We start from the raw sequence: 22,190 nt of genomic DNA, 5'->3' as shown, positions 1-22,190 counted from the left end.
CTTCCAGTAGAAGAGTATTTGCTTCTTGAAACTAACTCTCTGGAGAAACAGATTTTGTTTATCGAATCCACAACATTCACTTTTCCACCGTTTATTTCTCAATAAAAGATAAATATTCTGGAAGAAGCAGTTCTTACTAGTCTTTTCTCTACAAATGACAGCCTCGTAGAGATTGCCTTAAAGCGGGATTTTACGTCTGAATCCCAGCTGTGCCTGAAATCCACGGTTACGTATTTAATGGATTAAAATAACCCGGAACATTTTGGAAAATCTCTCAAGCATTTTATAAGTGAAAAGAGAAATTTAATTCCCAGTTTAAAGAGGGAGGCATTCGGGAATTGCATTACTTGACCTTACATTGCTTTGAGGCATATTTTAAATAACTTTAAGACTTCATTCTAAGAGTTGAATAGACTGGAAGAGTTGAGAAATATCTGCATTTTTGTTTCTGATGACATCGTAATCTAGGACTGTTCTCAAGTGGTCATGGGAGCAGAAGGAAAGCTTCATCACTCGAGAAAAATAGAGGCAGAGAGAAGTAACAAGCGTAGAATGAGTCATAAATTAGAACACGTATTTATTCTCAGGGGTAATTCAGAAAGCAGTTATGTCTTCATACAAGTTTGTTCGTTGAATTTTTCGAGTTTCTAGGGTAAATAAATGGCTCGTAACTTAATTCTTCGTGCTTTCCAGTTTTATGAAGCTCTTTAAACTTCCAGATTTCAGTTTGCTCCAAAAAGAGATTTTAATATTATTTTCAGTTAGTTTACAACTAATGTTCCTTCTTTCGGCAAAATCTATTCCCTCGTACACATTGATATTTTCATATTGAAAATCGGTGATCTATGAAAAAGCTCTAGAAAAATTATAAATAAAGATTTTAAACTTAAATAATCAGTTTTATACCTCAAGGGAAGTATAATACTGTCTTGGTAAAACTGATAGATGAGAAGATCTAAGTAGCCCTTATCCTTGTGATGTAGCAGCTCTTGGCAGTTCTCAACGCACGAATGGCAAGGTCTTCAATTCATCTTCCCCGTGCCTTCAATCACATCGAATTATTGGACAGCTTCCGATTTGCAAACAGTAAAACTTTCAATTTATCCTTGCAGTTTAATCAATCTGTTAATGATACGGAATTTTTTGTAAAAGCAGTGCACTGCTAGAGCGCGGAAAAAAAACAGAGTTTGAATTTATTTTAGCCAATTTCACAAGTTGCTGGTTTTGTTATTATTAAATTTAAGTTGATGCAAATACCGCTATATTACGAGAGCAGTTTATTTTTATTTGATTATGAGACTCCTCGCACTTTGGCGATGAGAGTAGATGTTTTGTTTTTCATTCTTTATTCGTAATTTTTTTTCCTTAAAACTAAAAATTAAAAAACGCAATTTCAACCCATTGTTTATTTTTGTTATTTTTTATTATTTTTGTTAGAGACTCCAGTAATATATGTGTGTTTGTCCATAACAACGATCTGTCCGCCCTTATCAGCTTTAGAGATAATGATATTAGTATCAGAATGAATTTCACGTAAGATCTCATTTTCCTTTTTGCTAAGATTAGAACCCAAAGATTTATTGTTAAAATTAACGTTATGAGTAATTAGGTGGCGGATTGTATCCTTCTGCGTTTCCGAAATTTTGGAGAATTTAAAGGCTTTCTCTATAGGGGCGATGATTTGAGGAATTGAAGCTTTAGATGTCTTTGAAAAGTTGAAATTATATTTTAATACTTTTAACTGATCCTCCGAAAGATTCCTATTGGAGATATTAACGATGGAGTTAACGTTTACAGTGGGAAGATCAGCTAGATAATTGGGACTATCCGACTGGTGTGTGAGTTTTTGGAATTTAGAAATGAGCACATTTTTATGCCGTTGACAAACGGTATCGGTTCTAGACCAGGATGTATGTTCAAATGAGGAAAAATTTTCCGTGGAATTAGCAATTTTTAAATGGAGGTAATATAATTCAAATTCAATTTTAGATAAACGTTTGCGTGTGTCCCTTATAATGTGACGAAGAAGTGCCAATTTGAATTTATGCAAAATTTTTGAAACGTGAACGGAAGCTTTAAGGCTACATTTCACATGTATAAATTTGGGAATGAAATTTTGATGTTTGCATTTAAGTAGAAACTGTAGATGATTCAAGAATTTCGTACGCTTAAGGCGTAACTTACAAAATCGGTTCCTGTCAGTGGACATATTGTGAAAAGGGCACAAGCAAGAAACAAGTGAACAAAAGAAATGTAATTCCGAAAGTCCAAACAAGTAATTACTTATAACATGAAAAAAACACCAATAAATAATGAAGACAATTTTCATCAACAAATGACAAAAACATTCGAAAAGGAGAGAAACATCCAATACTGAAAACCAATAGCCACGTGGAAAGAAGCAACGAAAGTCAAAATCGTGCACGTGGTAAACCGAAAAAATATAGAATTACCTCGAAAATGCCGGTTGATAGCATAAACCAAATCCGAAAAAATGATGGCCACGTGGAAAGAAGTAAATAAAATGGTGCGCGTGGTAAAACAATAAACAATAAAATATTCTCGAAAATGCCGGTTGATAGCACAAACTAGACTAGAAGAGAAACACGCTAATGTGACAATCAAAATCGTAAAAAACAACCTTATATTTAGCGTAGGTATAATGAAACACTCAATCGATTTCGAGGGCAGCTAAAGGTCCCTCCTCATCAGGAGAAAGAATTACATAGAAAGAAGAAAATAGGAATCACAGAAACACGTGGTGCTTATCAGCACTGCACGCGGTTATAACTAGATTTTTAATCAGAGTTGCACTGGCCGCCTACTTTTACTGAGCCAGGCTGTCTGATCAAGCATAAAGAAATATTAGCGAAGTTAAAATAGGGAGCGAGGGGCAAATGCACATTACGCTCAAAATCTGAACTTCAAATAATGGAAAGCAACCACTGAACGGATTTTTATACCCTCTGGTAGTACCAAGTGCGAGGAGGTAACGCCATCTATCGGCAAAAATAATTGAATTAAGACAGTAGAATTTTAAAGGCATTAGGAAGGACTGGATTGGACTTCAAATCATTAACTAAACTTTCTAAATCTTTGTGAATGTGAAAAGCCTCAAGAAAATCCAATTCGCCTATGGAAGAAGCCTTTTGGATGATTTTTGCAGACCCAAAATCAAAATTATGGTTAAAAGTCCAGCTATGATACGCTATTGAAGACTTGTTAATTTCCCCTTTTTTGACATAAGATTCATGTTCCTTGATACGAAACTTCAACGCTCTTTTTGTTTGGCCAATATATCTTAAACCACACTGACATGATATACTATAAATTCCCCAAGAATTCAAGACAGAAACGCAATCTTTTAGAATCGAAGGGTGAATTTTATTAATAGGGGAGAAACCGACTTGAAAATTGAATTTCTGGAGAATCCGTGCAATTTTATAGCTAACAGAAGGATAAAATGGAAGCACGACAAGGTCATTGATATTATTTCTAACAGTAGAATGTCTTCTTTGATGGGAATCTGAAAATTTTTTGACGGCTTTATCAATAATCACGGGAGAAAATCCACGGTCAATCGCAACTGCTCTCAAATAATTAAGTTCATTGGTAAGCAAAGATTCAGAGGAACAAACTTTTAGCGCGCGGAAAACATAATAGTAAAAAGAAGCCATTTTATGCTTAACAGGGTGGCATGACTTGGCATGGGGTGGTAAACAAACTGCAAAGGGTTTACGGTACACAGTGGTGCTAAAATCGGTTTCATTGCGGATTATAAGAATATCGAGGAAGGGGAGAGGAGCATTGGCATTGGCATTAAGAGGCTCATTGGCATATGGCGCTAAATCAGAATTCAGTAAAGTTTGTGAAATATCCAAGTCAGAAATTAATTCTGCGGCCATGATGTGATTTTTCAATGAACAGATTGATAACAGTGCAAAGAAGACCACTTTACATTTGTACTTTGGTAGAAGTTATCAGTTTGGCACAGTCAGTGAGGAATAGCAATTTTAGAAGATTGAGAGATCCGTTCTTCACGGTTCAGGGGCTGGAACTAAAGAGGCGGGGGCGTGTCTATGCCTTTTAGCAGGAGGATAGATGCCGTAGTCTTGCAACATGTTGGCTCTTGGTCGTTTTTGAGATCTTGGAATACCAGTATAGTAGACAGGAAGCTGTTGAAGTGATCGGTTATCAGTCTGTTCAATTTTGAGGAACAAATTTTGTAATAACAATATCAATTGGTTGAATGGAAAGATCCAAGTGGATCACATCAGTACGTATGTACCAGGCTTCAAATAAGGACTAACGTACGGTTTTACTTTAAAAGGCTTGTAAATTTTTTTATGTGACTCTTGACAGCCGTACCCCAAATGGTACACGCGTACATTAAAATTGTCGAATAACTGAAGTATAGAGAAGAGCTTTGTTTCTGATATACAGATGACTCTTTCGAGCTAATAGGGGGTAAAGTTGGGATCTGACGCTCTTCGCTTTATTGAGAGTATTCTCAATGCGAAGATGCTAAAGTAATTTTGAATCAAGTATCACTCCTAGATACTTATAAAGAGTTTGACCAGGGAATATTGTCCTCAAATAATTTTAAATTAATGGAAGGGTATGGGAGTCGGGAGCGTGTGAATATCCTTCGCAGCGCATTTAGCGATATTAATTTTGATTTTCCAAGTAATGAGCCAGTGCTCAAGGCTTGAGAGATAACTCTGAATGTTGTGAACCAGTTTATCCAAGTGTTTGTGCTTGGAGAGGATGGCCGTGTCATCTGCATAAAGTCCTAGAGTGACACTGGGTAATTTTAGTATGTCATCAATGAAAATGTTGAACAAAAAGGGCACTAAAAGACTACTTTGTGGGACTCCACTTAGGATTGGGCGGAGCGTCGAAATGATAGAATTATAGAAATAACTCGTGCTGTGGAAGAACGGTTAGTGAGATATGAGTTCATTATGTGAACAAGTTGAGCCGAAATATCAAGTTGCATGAGCTTGATTATGATTCCCATATGCCAAGTCCTATCAAATGCTTTGGCAATGTCAAGAAAACGTAAGCCGGTAAGCATTTTGCTACAAAAGCCTTCGTGAATAAACTCCACTGTTCTCAGAATCTGGTGCGTTGTGCAGTGTTTTGCTCGAAAACCAGATTGTTCTTCAATAAGGACTTTTTGGCTCCGTAGAAAATCATTCAGACGTTTAAGTAGCGCAAATTCGTATATCTTAGATAACGATTACAGGATGCTGATGGGTCTGTAATTTTGAGGATTTTATTGGTATAGGCCAGGTTTTTGAATAGGCACTATAAGTGCACGCTTCCAGTTTTGAGGAAAATAGCAATGAAATAACATATAGTTTATTAAAATTACTAAGAAAAATAAATAGCTGCTGGGTAGGTGTTTAATTATGCGATTAGAAATAGAGTCCAATCCTGGTGCCTTTTTAGATTTGAGCTTAGATATATATTCGCTAATTTCGCTCTTTGTTGTGTACTGTAAGTCCCTCATACACGGAAAAATGGAGAAATTGTTCAAAATCGCGTTGGAAAGAACTTGAGGTATTAGCAAAAATTCCTTCATTATTTGGTGTTAATTGAGTTTGGAAGCTGCCAGTTAATAATATAGCTTTCTCCGTGTCTGTATGGGCCATCACTGAGTCCTTTGCAAGGACGTAATGCTAGGATTTAACCGTGTTTAATTTCTGCAATGAAAACTTGTCATTAACTGATTGATAGGAGTTTTTCGGGATAATCAAACAAATTTTGATTCAACTTACTGTTTCTGACACATTTCAGAGCATGTATCTACTGTATCAATTATGGGTTATGTTATCTTTACCTTTTTCATAATGGATATCAAATCGCTATTAATAAAGAAACGAGTCACTAAAGGAAATTTAACTAAATTGAAAAGTAAAACAAATTCGGATACTGTTAACGCAGAGGAGGCAAAAATCGATCTTTTCAAAAAGAAATTGAACAGTTTAAGGGCAGATGTGTCACGCACTTTTTATAATATTTATGTAACATGTAAGAAAAGGGAAGTTGATACCTATTTTAAGAATATCAAACAATTCAAAAGGCAGTTGATGATCTTTACTAAGATTCAGAACGAAAACGTTCTCGAAATACAACTTCTGAATTTAAATTTAACTGCTTTTAGTGGAAGTTAGATTAATGGCTTAGCGACCTTTTTAAGGCAAGTATACATTAGAATATTAAATTATCAGATGCTCAAAGGCTTAAATATCTTAAAGAGGTATTGAAAAGCTGATGCTCTAAAAATAATTCAAGCTATACCTATTTCAGATTTAAATTACAAAATTTCTTGGAATTTGCTCGATATATTTTCGAATAAACGAGAACAACTGAATGCATTAATTAAGAAGATTATTTCGCAGCCAAATATTGCTGATTCAGCGGACGCTATTTTGAATCTCGTTGACGTCACTAATGAAGGCGTTCGTTGTAAAAGTGCTCAAGAATAGAAAGTTGAAGGCTTTGGTGATACATTGTATAACTCATTTACTTGTAGAAAAATTGGATAAAAATACACGCATTTGATATTAAAGGCAATTATAGGACGATCGACTGGAAACATTAAATGAATTACTTACTTTTTTAAAAGGAAATGCCACTTTACAGCGGTAAAACCAATTCTAAGGAAAATATATAAATTAAGAAAAGGTGATAAATTCTAAATTCACATTGTTAGTATTACAAACTTCTACAAATTATCCTTACTGTAATAAAAATTATCACTTATATAAGTGTGATCAATTCAGTAAACTGCCTGCTTAGAAGGGAATCTATTTTGTGAAATTTAATAAAATTTTTTAACTGTTTATCTAATGTGCATAATATTAATGCTTGTGAAAGCTTGAGTATATGCAAAACATGTCATAATAATCATCATATTATTGCATTTTATGAAATCTCAAGATGCTGTTTTACCTGTTATTAATAATAATGAAGATACATTTTCTGCTCATTAAAAAGTGTTTACTCCTCGAAATATGACAGAAAATACGATCCCAGATAATGTTTCAAATAATTTTAATAAGGTAAACTCTAATTTTGAGATTGATAGAAATATGAAAATATAAATTTTGTTATGCACTGCTACAGTCAAAGTTCGGGACACAGTAGGCAACTTCGTACAGTGTCGAGTCTTACTGGATTCTGGCTCATAGGAAAACTTTATTAATAGAGCTGTCTCTAGAAACTTCGTCTGGATTGAAAAAAGGTAAAGATCCAAATATCTTCTCTAGGATCAGCCGTCAGCCGCATCTAAAAACAAATGGAGAACTGGAGATTACGCCCCCCCCCCCATTTTGGTTCAGAACCTTCCCTTACAACTTCTGTTTTTATTATAGACAAAGTTTGTGGAAACTTACCGCATGCATTAATACCATCAAATAGTGAAAACATTGAATTACCGAGTTTTTGTGGATCCTACATTTTATGAATTTGCTCCAATATATATTCTTCTAGAGTCAATGTTTCCATGTCACTTGTCACTTGTCCACTTGTTTTCCATGTCACTTGTAAGGTGAACCATTGAAACGAAATTAAGAATTTCCAACAGCTGCTCTTTCGAAATTAGGTTGGATCATTTCAGGAATACCGTTATTTAATTCTGTATATCGTTAAATGATTTAGGGTTAAAAACTGCGGAATTAGTTAAGAAATTTTATACTCTTGAAGTAGTCTTGAAAGAAATTGTTCTCACGAAATCCAAAGCAAAATGTGAGGAACATTTTTAAAACTCTCATAACAGAGATGATGCAGGTAGATATGCAGTAAAATTATCATTGAAAACTTCGCCGTTAGAATTAGGAGATTCAAGGGAATTAACGTTGGAGATGTTTCTACTTTTAGAAAATAGATTGGTTAACAAACTTGAACTGTGTAAATTATAGAAGGAACTTCTTGATGAATATGGAACACATGGAATATGCAACACATGTCATATTCAGCCCATGGAAAATGCAACACATGGAAGTCTTCATGGAACACATGGAAGTCAGATTCTGAACCTGTGCCTCCAGTACCACATTACTTACCTCACACCCGGTAGTTAAACCATCAAGGGCTAGCACTAAATCAAGATTTATATCTGACGCATTAGCAAAAACATCCAGCGGATATTCGCTTAATGACTTTTTGCATGTAGGCCCTAAATTCCACTAGAATTATATGCCATTTTCGTCCGACTTTGAACATATGTCACGTTACGTTACGTTATGTTCCGCTATAAACTCGCTATCTACTTGAATTATCCTGGAGGTCTAAAAACTAAAAATGAGATGTGTGGTCATGATATGTTTCATGAGATATTTAATTTATCTTCGACTTATACTAGAATTGTTTTTAAACTCTGAGCTGTTTAGATACTTCTTAATATATGTAAGGTTCCTTTGTGTTAATTAACCAGTTATTTTATGTTTTAGAACTTCACTGTCACATCTTCCTTCTGTTTTCCCGCCAGGATGCAAATTAATTCGCAAGTATTTAAGGTGAGATTTTTATATTGTAAGACAGAGTGTGTTCTGCCTCTCGAGGCTATGTTACTAGGTTGCTAGAGCATACACAAGATTTGTAGTCTTCAGTCTTCCATCATAATTACCAACAGTTGATTATCCACGCCGGTTCACAAGTGGTTGGCTGTAAGCCCCAAGAACGCCTTCTGTTCTTATTAAGTTTTAAATAAAAAGTCTTTTACACCCTTCTCAAGTTTCAGCGATTATTTTAAATTTAAATATACGTTATTTTAAATATAATTTTAAAAGATGTTTTTATCGCCGTACATTATGGGCTTTTGTAAGAGACTGCATTCTTTATATTAATTAGTAATTTATGACAATTCTTTCATTAATATTTTATGCTAGAAAAAACAACAAGAAATTAAATTCTCTAATCATATTAGCAAGCGACCGCGAGATTACTCTATTACATTTATGGATATATTACGTAAAATCATATTGAATTCTCTCAGTACGATATTCCATTAAATGATAGTAATATGATTTAAAATACAATACTATGTTCACTTAATGATCCGAAATGAGAAATTCTACTTAAATAATAATTATAACTAATCAGTTTAGAAAATTAGGCATAAATGTATTTTTATGCGTAATTTGCTCAATAAGTTGAATGGTTTAATAAAAATGCTCATTCTCTCAATTCAACTGTAATACAGAACATAAAAATGTTATGTACTATAAATTTAAAGCTGCTCTCACCAGGAATCTAACCCGAGACGTCTCCGTAGCAGCCTGAATGTGCTGACTGCTTAATTACAAGTATGCTTTAGATGAATTTCTTTAATTCCTTACATATCTCTCTGAATTTGAAAGGTGATAAAGAGCAGAGGATTAGACCCAGTCCGATTATGCAAGGTTACCATTCACCACGTTCTGACTCAGGAAGCCTGGATAGTCATTAAGTACTGCAGGTGAATACGATCCAAATGGGTGCGAGGGTATGTTGACAGTAGACAATTGCACTAAAACAGAGGTACGTATTAAATCAAAAATCTCACAGCCACACAGCTATGTCCCAGCCATTATTTGAACTCTGGATCTTCAGACTGCTAGTTGGACATGCTACCAGTTACACACAAGAACACGCACTCAGGAATTAGTTATATTTTCCTCTATTTGAAGGGCGACCAGGGAGAGTATGGCACCTACTCAGAAACATGTAGGTGGTAACCTTTTTTTTTTTTTTTTTTTTTTTTTTTTTTTTTTTTTTTTTTTCCTGCATCACTGTAGAAACATTAAGTTCTTCTGGAACTAAGTACGCAGTCCTTCTAAGTAAGTAGAAGAAATGTTGAGAACATCATGTATTATTTTTTTACGTAACCACTCTTTATTAAAAAATAATATATTATCGTTTCAAGTAATATCTTTTCAAATAGCAAATTTAAGGACGTAATGTTTATTTTAAATAACACCTTTTTTTTATGTTAATTTTCTTCTTCAACTTCCATTTTATTCGTCAACCTCTCCAGAACGCAAACTAGGTGGAGTTTAAATAGCGAACTAATGAGTTAGTTAAGGATAAAACTTCGGCAATGCATCAAGAAAGAAGATAATTTCGCGAATCACCCACCTATATGCCGATACGCATTTCGATGAATGTTTTCTTGTAGTTGATAGGGCTTATGTTTAGAAGTTGCGAGTAACTGCAGCCATGTTGTATAGACACTAAAAGTGTATACAGACAATATTTTAATAAACTTTATGCTATGGTTTACACCTTTCTATATTTTTAGAGTTCTAGATTAAGTGCAAAGACAATATGTGGTCCGAAACGCAAGGAAGTTAGTTAGGAAACACGTAGTTAGTTTTAAGAGTTAATTAGAATTTAGACTTAAAAGAATTCCGCCTTTATTTTGCATTAACTTCTTTAAGATACTCATTCTTATAGGAAACAGAAAGCATCTAATTTCAAATTCCAAATTAGTTACACTTTCGCGTCATATGTAAAATTGATTAAAAGTCAGCCTTTTACTTACAGTAGTTTTAGAGAGAATATCTGTGAATTTTCAATAAAGTAAATATTCCTCTTCCTCGAGGAGCAAAAATATTGTGCCACTTACATACCTGTATAGATTAACTTCGACAAATTGAAACTGGAGATAACATACGCAAAAAAATGCATAATGGAAATTTTGATGTACTGGGGAAAGAGTTGACGTTAATTTCAAACTCTTCTTTTTAATATTCAGATGGACTTGCGAAATTCAAGTGATCAAAATTCTGCTATATATTCCACACAGTATTTTGCTTTATATTTCTGCTGCTTGGAAAAGAATTAGTATGTGCTTCTCTCCTTCGAAATGCATAAAGTAGTTTTATAAACGAGCATCAGTTATAAGTTTGAATTTTGCTTGATTTTAAACAGTCACTCTTCTTAACCGTATTATGTAAAACTCAACTTATTGGATCACCTATACCCGGAAAATCGATTTCCAGAAAATTCTGCCTTAACCTTTATGGACAGCCCTCAGCTATAAGTAGGTATCCAAAGCGCCGAAACTGTAGCTTCGAGCTATAAAGTTCAGTAATGTTACCCTCAGAAAAACTGTTCAGACCAAGGTATAGAGCTCGATTAAGCTGCTGATCTTCCGAAAGAGGGCAGGCATAACTTTTCTCCGACCCGTATGTCTCAGATTCCATCGTTTTAGTGTGAGTGAGTAGTGCACAGTTAAGGATAAAGCCTGAAATGAATGGGTGACTGGTGATGTTAAGGTAGATCTGACTTTATTACCCGTGATGCAGCGATAAACAAGTCGAAGATATGGTGAACATAATATTGTGAATGTTTCTGACGGTAGTAATGTAGTCAATTACTCTGATTATCTGTCAGCCTTTCTGACATAAATAATAGTTAGCTAGATCAACATAGATCTTCTTACATTTTTCTATCATACAATTCATTGATCGCAGATATTTATCTTTCTGATAACAAAGAAAATTACTTTTTATACAGTTTTATTTGGGTTTGTTTATTTAGATCAAATCATGAATTTAATTTTTGATTTCATCTGCCGACTCGATTTTTTAAATGTTTTGTACGTACATGTCTTGCTAACTACATCCTATTTCTCAAATATTTATAAGTTCGGTACGGAGTTGATTTTTTTTTTTTTTTTTTTTTCGTATTGAGTTGAATTTTTTCACATTTTCTTATTTAACAGTCACATTGCAGAATTTTTATCATTACTTCTTCGGATAGAACTAAAAACATTCTTTAAAATAAAATGTGTTCAATATTTCTAACTTAATCTACAGAATTTTGGTGGTTTCTCAAATTCCGTTCGATCCTTCAGCTATCGTACAACTGCCAGCAATAATGGGTTTTTTAAATTAAAAAATTTAACTCTGCGTACTTATCATCTTCATAATTTTAAGCGGAGATGAAACTGAATATTTTAAAATTAAACGAAAAAAAAACAGAAATTTAAATGAGCTGAATATAAATTTATGCTACTAGATATATCCTTAAAAAATAGGGGAATGAGTCGTGCATATTTGTTGTTATTCTGATTAAAAGGAATAGTTTTCATACCTTCATAGACTGTCATTTTCTTACTTTATTAGCTTTGTTTTTCATACATTAAAAATACAAAACGCATGAAAGCAATATTCGAATATTATATTTTTTAAGTTAAATCGAGTAAAAAGTAAAAAATCTAATATAATATTTTTGGACATATGCTACTGAAAGTAAGAGCGTGGGATACTCGTATAATGATAGCATTAAGATTAATTTCAAGAAGCAATGGAAGTGATCACGTAGAAATTATATATATATATATATAACTCTTAAAATATTCCAAAATTATTTTTAAAAAATAGAAGGGTAATTATTTAGATAATTAGGGCATGTGTGGGTATTGTCCAGCCGCGCCACATTTCGCTATATCCGTATCCATATTCGTATCAGTAGCAGTTGATACCTGTACAGCATTTACTATTTATACATATAAGCTGCATATATAGAAATTGTGGGGCAGTTATAACATTCCCTGTGTTGCATCAATCAAAGCTATATCGTAAGAAATTAGTAAATTATTTGTTGAAGATGCGTTTGTCTGCAACTCTATCTTTCCACCTACGTAACATCTTCATTCTTCTGTGGCGCATATTATTTGTGTGCGAACTACATCTCTCTGAAATATTTTGGCCATTACTAAAAAGTTAATTTGTTTCATCTTCCGCCCAAACTACAACATCATACCCACAACATACCCACAAAAGGCTTTACCCGGCTCCTTTATTTCTGCACTTGTTGGTAATAAATATACACTTTGTTTCAATGTTCCAAGTGGCTTAGTTCTTTCTGCTAAAATAATTACTAAAAATGTTTATTCAATATTTTGGCATTTTTAATTTTAAAAATTCAGTTTTATAAAAATTTACAAAATCTAATTTTTTATACGCTCATCTGGTTTCTATACCTATATTTAAGAAAATTGTATACCTGATATAAAAAATAAAATATAAAAAGATTTATCTTCCATACGATGAAATTGACGGAAATATTTGAATTTGAAGCTGGAAACCAAATTCAGGAGCCCTACTCAAATTAAAGAGTGAAATGTTTGCATTCTGTTTGCATGTAACTAAAATTAAAATAGCAGTCTAGAAAAAAGTTTCTGATGTTATTAGATCAAGTGACGAGCATTTATTTGCAGATTGTTATGAAAGATGAAGATCAACGATACTTGTTTTTTCAAAAAGATAATTTATTTACAGAATCTTATAGAATTTGTGTTCTAGAAAAATATTGGTAGGCTTCAGGACTAGAACATAGCCAACTCACAACATTATTCGCGGGATTCAAAAATTTTAGATACCTCTAGGTTGATGAGTTTTTGTATGATTATTAGATAATTATTCTAAAGTCATACTTCATGGGTATCATAATAACACATTTTTAGCAACTGAGAATTTATAAATTACATGTGTCGTTAAACCGATTTGAGACAATGATCATTAAGCAATTGGAACAGATATTTAATGAAGGCAAAATTCAACCTGGAACTGATGTCAATTTCAAAGGAAAATTCTATTCGTCTCTATGGAGTAAAAATCTGTGTCTCTTTCCTTCGACATTCAACATTAAAACATTCTTTTCTATAGCTATTAAAATCATAAATTATTACTTACTATTAATCAAATGCGATAAAAATATTCCAGCTATTCAACAGAAATCTTCGCTTAATACAGATTCCTTTCAAATTAATACCATTCTTAATTATCAGTAAAATAAAAAGAAAAAAAAGTGCTATTATGCTTAAAGAAATGCTATTATTCCCTACTGTTTCTCCATTCTTTTTAAGCAGATCTTAAAAACTAGATAGCATTCAGTGCTTCAAAAACCATTTAATATCTATTGCTGACATGCTAATTTTTCACAGTCTTTTAATGCAAAGAAAAAGACATAAGTGTGGGGGGGGGACAAACCAACCGGAAAAAGTCACCAACATGGTCTTTACTCAAGACTTGTTATGCAATTTTAAAACAAGTTCCTAGTCTTCATTTCTGTCAAAATGCATTTATTTTTTTTTTAATTTAGTTTTTTCAAAAAATTAGTAAGAATAAGAATAGTCAATTCATTTTAGGAATTTTAAAATGTTAAGATCGAATGCGAATTGTTTTAGAATAAGTATTATCTAATAAAGCAGATTACTCTGTTACGTTACATTAAAGCACGAAACCAAAACAAAATTACGGATAAATTTAAAAAACAAAAAAAGCTTGATAAAATTTTAAAAAATTAATGGATGAGATTTTTAATAATTAAATTAAAGTTAATTACGAAATTAGATGGACATTTAATTAAATGCTTCAGAAACTTTTTTTTTTTTTCGAATTATTACACATCATGAAAAAATAACCTTTCTTTTACACAAAAATTCAACAGCTTAGGAAAAAAGAACATATTACATCTTTTTGCTTTACGGTGCTCATGTTTCAGGAAGGTTTAAAGGCTCGCCTCCATTTTCTGCTCGATTTTCCACCCAATTTCTATTTTATTTATTTCGGATCTTTTCTGTATTAAGATTGAAATAAGGATCATGAATAATATATTATCCGAAGTTTTTTCTTTCAAATTTAAATGCCGATATATCGGGCGAATTTTTACATTTTCTTTGTATCTTCTATCGATAGCATCGAAATTCATAGTACTTTTTTTACAAAAAAAAAAAAAAAAAAAACTATTACTTTTTTGTATTTCATTCTACTTTTCGCATACTGAATCATATCCAAATAATGCGTTTTTATAGAAAATTTAAGAGTATATTTTCAAATAATTGCATTAGTTCGTTTAATGTTGAATTTTAACAGATAAAAAAGACCTAATTATCATATAAATTTTCAAATACTGCATTTTATAATGTCCTACCTGGAATGAGTATTACTTTATTCATTATTTAAAAAATTTAATTAGTTTCACGATGAAAGGGAATTAATAAAATTAAAGGAATTTCTTATAAGAAATTATTTTTCTCAAACGTGAAATTTTTATAAAAATTAAAGAAAAAAAAAAAGCTTTTCATATTTCAATAATTCAAAAAGTTGTTAAAATACTTCGCAAGATTTCTAACGTTTTAGAAACCAGCTGATAACATCATGTTGGTACAAAAATTTAGTAATTCAGGAAGAGTATTCAAATATTTTTATTTAATATACTCAAAAATAGCTAAGATATTTTCTGTTAAAAACTGTTACATTTTTTCTTTAATCATTCGACATAAAATTTTAGATGTGTTATTCCTTTAAAATTATTTAACTTTAAATGTTAGAACAAAGAACGATATATCGGCATATGAAAAATTCTTCCGAGTTTTCAAAATTTTTAAATATTCCATAACTGAAACTTGTACAATAAATGCATTTTCTTTTAGACGGTTTTGTGAATAAAATTGATTTTATAGCATTGGATGATTTTTCTAATTCAAAAGTACCATTTTTTTTCTACCAACAGTTAATATAGTTGCTCTTAAATACCTATTCAAGCTATCAAAAAGTTATCCTTCTAGTTATCTGAAAAAATTCAAAGTATCGGAAATTTATAACAAGAGAAAAATATTCTAAAAAATATTAATATTTAAATTAATTAAATATCGCACTAATTTTACATTAAAAAGTTACAAATCTCAGACAAAATGAATTTAAATAAAAATCAATTTAAAAAAATAATTATTATTTGCTCTGAATTTAAATATTAAACTGAATCTTAAATATTTTAAAAAGTAAGTCGACAAACGTTTGTTGTAAAATACTTAAATGAGAGAATTTAAAACAAGAAATTTCCTAAAAGAATTTATAAAATCAAAATCCAATAATAATAATATTTTTAAATGCCACTTTCCAGCGGAGGTATTTTCAACACTTAGACTACATATAGAAGTAATTTACTTAAAACTTTCAATGCATCATTAAAATTTTCCACAGAACTGAACGCAATTCGGAGTTATAAAATTAATAAAAATGAAGCAGTATTTCGAAATTTCTTCACTATCTTATTTGTTTAAAAATTATGAAAGTTTCAAATTGCTCCTAATTATTTTAATTAAATGCATTTATCATATAAAAAATGGTAAAAGACAAATTTTATCAATCTTTTTCTATTTAAGCACCACATGACCATGATAAATAGCCAAAACTATAGTTTAATTCTAATTAGCTTAAAAGCTGCAGACGTGTCTCTGATCGAGATGAACTAAGCTTATGGTCTGCTTTCCGCAGTGTCACTTGTCAGGGACGTGTCCTTTTGCACGTCAGATGGATTGGCATTGCCTTTATGATTACTATACGTATCAACCTACACGTAGGTAAAAACGTGTGGCTTTTCATGGCTGTAATGATAATTCTTTCCATCTCCTTTAAAATTCACTATAAAATTGCTTTGAGTATTATCTAAACAGCTTATCTATGCAATATGAAGAGCTCTTAGTATGAAACTAGATTGATTGATAATGTTAGGAAGTCTGACGGCAAATTCACGATATACACATTTGAAGAGTATAAGTCCGATTGATCTCTTATTCTTGAAATTAAATGCCTTAGACGTAGAACTTACATACCCAAACATCGTGCCAATTTAACTATAAGCTCATAAGGTACCAGATGCGGGCGCAGCTAGACCCACCAAGCCGGTCTTAAAGCTTATAAGATATTTTCTCCCTCCATCTAGAATGGCTTCGTGATGTAACGGTACCACACTCGGTGCATATTTGAGTGGTCCAGGTTCGAGTCTCGGGGAGGGCATCGCACAATTTTCACATCTCCTGCTTTAAAAAAAAAATCTGAAAGGTTTCAGTCTTTATATTACGCCCTAAGGGACTTTTTTTAAAGTTTTGTGTGTTACTTATTAAATATCATGTTCTTCGCACTTAAAACATAGAATTCAGTTCAATAGCTATATTGCAAAATAATTTTAACATCAGCGTATCTTTAAAATTTCCGATACACAGTCTCCAGCACTGGAGATAAGAATGTTTCAAATAGTTAACAAAATAATAGATAATAAAAAATATGAAATATATAGTTAATATAGAATATGAAATAGATAATACAAAATATGTATACAAATATATACAAAATATGAATAAGAGAATAAAACTCCAAATCTGGGCTCTCAGATGACCATAATCGGGTGGAAACGTATTTAAAATTTGATGGCTCTAGGTACCGTTGTTTTATCACAATGCAAGAAGCATACAGTTACATTTATGCAGATTCCTTATTATTTAATTTCTTTAAATATAATACAGGGCTCTAATATTTGCTAACAACAATTTGAAAAGTGAACCGACATTTTAAGTTTTCAACGCAAAATGCCAAAACGGAAATAATAGTCCTTCTAGGCAAATTGCCCCTTTGGACTAAAAAATCTGAAAGGTTTCAGATTTTACATTACGCCCAAAGGGGCGTTTTTTTAACGTTTTGTGTGTTACCTTTATTTATTAAATATCATGTTCTTCGTACTTAAACCATAAAATTCAATTCAACAGCAATATCGCAAAATAATTTTAGAATGAGCCTATCTTTAGAATTTCCGATACAAAGTCTCGCGCGCTGGAGAAATTTTTTTTTACAGTGTTGCCATTGCTCGCTTTGAAATCGTTTTCCAAATTTCAAATTTGAGCTTCCAGATGCACATATTCTGTGGAGGATTAAGTTATTCAAAACTGGATGGCTCTAGGTACCGTTGTTTTATCACAATGCGAGAAACATACATACATTTATGCACACTCTTCATTATTTAATTTTTTTAAATATAACACAGGCCAATAATATTTGGTGGCAACAATTTGAAAAGTGAAAAAGACATTTACAGTGAATCAACGCAAAATGCCAAAACGAAATTAATAGCCCTTCTGGGCTAACGCCCTTTGGGCTTTAAACTAATGACTACTACAGTGGCGTCCGAACTAAAAGACGATGGACAATAATTCGTCATTACCAGAATCTGGCGATGCTGTATCCTAATCACCAGTCGCCCCTTAAAAGGGTGAGTATATAAGGTATTTTCTCCCTCCTTCTAGCATGTCTTCAAAGCATAGCACACTCGGCGCATATTCGAGAGGTCCAGGTTTGAGTCTTGTCGAAGGTATTGTTCATTTTTCATGTCTCCCGCGTAAAATAAAACCTAATGACTGTACAAGCCCTTATTTTTTAGAAGTTCTCTTAAGCTTATTGTATTGTTCCACAATTTTGTTCTTTATATGTAATGCTATTGAACTGGTAGATTACCAGTTTCATGCGAAATTCTGCAACTAAAATATGTGATGCGTTATCGTTCAAATATAACTATTAATATATAAATAGTGTTTCTTCCCGTTAGCAAACATATCATAGTTGGTTTCTTTCCGTCTAGACCGATTTGGGTTTAAAACAGAAATCGTAAAAAGGTATCGTAATGACTGAAGTCATCTGAAGAATTTTAGTCCGCGTCCTTGTTAGTGAAACATGTTTCATCACAAGATTGACTGTACCAAAAGGCTTGGGCTACTGAAAAAAATGCGTCTAGAATGCATAACGTACATATTTTCTTAATTTAACTTAGGCTAACACTATGTATTGCAGAATTAAAATACTTATTCTACCCGAGATTAAAGCTATTTTTGCTAACAGCAGTGCTTGTTATAAACAAAATAACAGGCGATTAGCATCTAGGTCCAGCAATTTATGAACAGAAGTCAGGATATATTTTGTTTTCAATATTAAAATAAGTTGCATGGATAATTCTAGGAAAGTACACCTTTTCATAAAGAATAAATCAATTATCTCAATGCAACCTATTCAGCTGAATTCTTGAGATCTGGTTGAAAGATTTTATTGATTAAAGATTGTCATCACGGATATACTAAAAAGAAGAGAAAATATATCAAGTCCATTTTCCCAAAATAAATTATTCTTGGATAAGGTATTAGAAGATTATAATAACACTTCAAATTCATTCGTTGGCTGTGCAGCTTAACGCTTTGGCTATATTTGACGCATCAGTACGTCATGCATTTGTTTGGGCAAAGACGCACATGACGTTATAATACGTCATTGAAACTGAGACGAGATTTAGCTAGCTGATTCTGATTTATTTCAAATAAATGTGCATCTGTTGCAACAGAACAAGTAATTTCAGTAGTTTGGTGAACCTTGTTTGGGATACACAACACCATAATGACAGAAATAGAGAATATATTTTATCAAAGTGATAACGACAGTTTTAATGAAAGTAGTGATCTTGAATGTGATAAAGAATTTTATAACGATCTTTTAAGCGATAAAGGAGAATTTCAAAATGAAAATGATGAAGAATACATAGAACTAGAAAGTGATAATGATAGTGATATTATTCCAAGACGTAAAAGACGTACGCTTATCAAGCATCAAGCAGTGATCGTGAATCTTCTCGTGAAAAATTAGATGAATGAATATGGGAAGAAAGAGAAAATGTACCTGATGTAAAATGGTTTTCTGGAGTACCTGCAATCAATACTTTTCATTAAAACTGTCGTTACCACTTTGATAAAATTTCTATCATTATGGGTTTATGTATACCAAACTACTGAAATTATTTGTTCTGTTGCAATAGATGCACATTACTTTGAAATAAACCAGAACGAACTAAGTCTCGTCTCTGTCTCAATGACGAATCAGAATATAATGTCAGTCTTTGCCCAAACAATGCATGACGTACTGGTCAAATCTAGCCAAAGTGTTAAATATGCTCCAAGTGCAAAAATACTTTTCAAATGAATGTGTACCCAAAGGGTTGAATGTATTTGATAACTATCATTGAGTCGCAAAATCACTGAGTGTACATCGTTGAGCAATATCCTTAAGTTTTTACAGAAATGTATGTTCATTTCTAATGCTTTCACAAAAATCTCAGAAATGTATCAATATTATAAAAAATTCAAGAAGGAATATATTGATTTTAATGTACAAGATAATCAACTTAAAGACACTAAACGAGAAAGGATTCAATTTATTTTTAAGGGGATAAAAACATTAGGTGATTAGTTTTCAGCACACTACACTTACAAGTACATCAGTCGCTGTTATTAAATAAGTCTTTCTTTATCTGGAAGGAATGATTCTAATCCTTAAGTCTAATGAATTTCAGATTGTTAAAAGTTGTTATATACTATAACTTGTTAAATGACTTCAGGTGAATCATCTTTACTTCGTTGCACGAAGTAGACGCGAAAAATTTCGGATATCAAATTTCAACGAAAATATCCATTTTGACTGCCCTAATCCATTTGAACGATGCTTTCGCATGACATTTGTACTTACGGACAGAATAAAGAACTCTTTCCCCCCCCCCAAAAAAAAGTGGATTGTAAGATGGATTTAAATCGGATTCAGAAGAGATTTTATCGTGATGTCTGTACGTATGTATATATGTATCTCGCATAACTCAAAAACAAGTAGCCTCAAAACGTTGAAATTTTGTTTATTTGGAACTGGTATAATATGTAGTTGTGAAACTTCCTTTTTGGTGTTGCAATCGGCCACAACAAATGTATATATATGTGTTGTGTGTTCCCAATCTGTTACCCGGCTCGGTGAGCTGCTTTTTATTATTATTATTATTATTATTATTATTATTCTATAAGCATTTTTTCCTTAACTATATTGTTCTTATATTCCAGTTAAGGTTTTTTATGCCTTTAGTTCATCTTCATGCAACAGTTGTAGAATTATCAACAATTTAAAAGTGATGCTAAGCTTAACGATGCCGCCATTTGTTTACATTTGAAACTCTTAGTAGAATCGGGAATTAAGTCAGTTTGTGCACCAACTTCAGTGTCATTTTACCGAATGGGACTTAAAAAAAATTCAGTTGTGTTCAACGAAAAATCAGTCTTCCTGCTCGCTGGGCGAACTGCTTGTTTTGGCGTAGAAATTCTAATTTTAAATATAATTTTTTTTAACTGTTTTCAATCGTATTTGGTATTTCATGTTTTTCTGTATTTTACAATTTTTAATAAAGATGCTTTGAGTTTATGTATTCTTGTTTTGCCGATATCTCTAAACATCAGTTAAAAGCAGTTTAAAAAATAATTCTGCATAAAAACAAACAATTCGGCTAGCGAGCAGGAACAAAAAATTTTCGGTGCACAAAATTGAAAGTTAACTAATAATTAAGTACTAATTTAAGCATTCAATGTGCAACTGCTAACCACTAATGGATGCTTAGCCTTGAAATTATTTCAATAAAAACAGTCACTTTCATCTTTGTGCCTTTTTTTTAAAAAAAATTCCCCAAAAAAGTATATTTGGAACTTGAAAAATTTAACTTGAAATAAGGATTTTTGTAGTACTAATATGATTTCGGTAATAAGTTAGATTTGTTTACCTTGTATATAAAATGGACTTTTGTTTAAAACACACGGTGGAGATATTTTGATCTCGCACTTTTAAGGATACATGATCTTAGGGATAAATCCACATTAACAAATTTCATCAATAAAGATATCATTACACTAAATTTTATATGAAATGAAACATATAAGTCCATAGAATGACTATAAAACACAACTGAAGGAATTTTAATGGAATACTTGAATGTGAATGATTTTGTTATTGTTTAGATTCTCAATGAAAAGTGTTATTCAAAGTGTGGATCAACTTGAATATAAAAGTTGGGATTTTTATATAATATATAAATGAAAAGATATGTCAAGAATTATAGTAAAGGAAAGATTATACCACGAACGATATAAATAAAATTTTAATAAAAACATCTGCTAATTATTATCGTTTTCTTCAGTTTAACACATCATTTTTATTAGAATTGTATGCTTCTGATTTTTAAGTAATAATATAATCATTTCAATTTATATTTTTTTACACTTTTAAAGTTAAACTTTAGTATAAAGTTGTGTTTATAACATTCACGCAGATTGAACATTTTAACCAAAAAGGATGCTTATAGATCTATTTAAAAATGCAATGACCATTATATATTCCAAATACTATTAATTAAATTAAAATAGATATTTCATAATGTATGCAGGTTGAAATTTTTGCATGGCACGAAATGAAAAGAGATCAGTAGGATACATGATGCCTTTTTTTAAAGACTGAAATTTTGAATTCATTAATATAAATTTATTTATTGTTAATTAAATATATCATATTCTG

Source organism: Stegodyphus dumicola, chromosome 6, assembly GCF_044657685.1.
Source record: "Stegodyphus dumicola isolate Sdum_Otavi_A_Nest chromosome 6, ASM4465768v1".
Classification (NCBI taxonomy): domain Eukaryota; kingdom Metazoa; phylum Arthropoda; class Arachnida; order Araneae; family Eresidae; genus Stegodyphus; species Stegodyphus dumicola.
The sequence above is the reverse complement of the archived record's forward strand: the minus strand, read 5'-3'. Positions refer to the sequence as shown.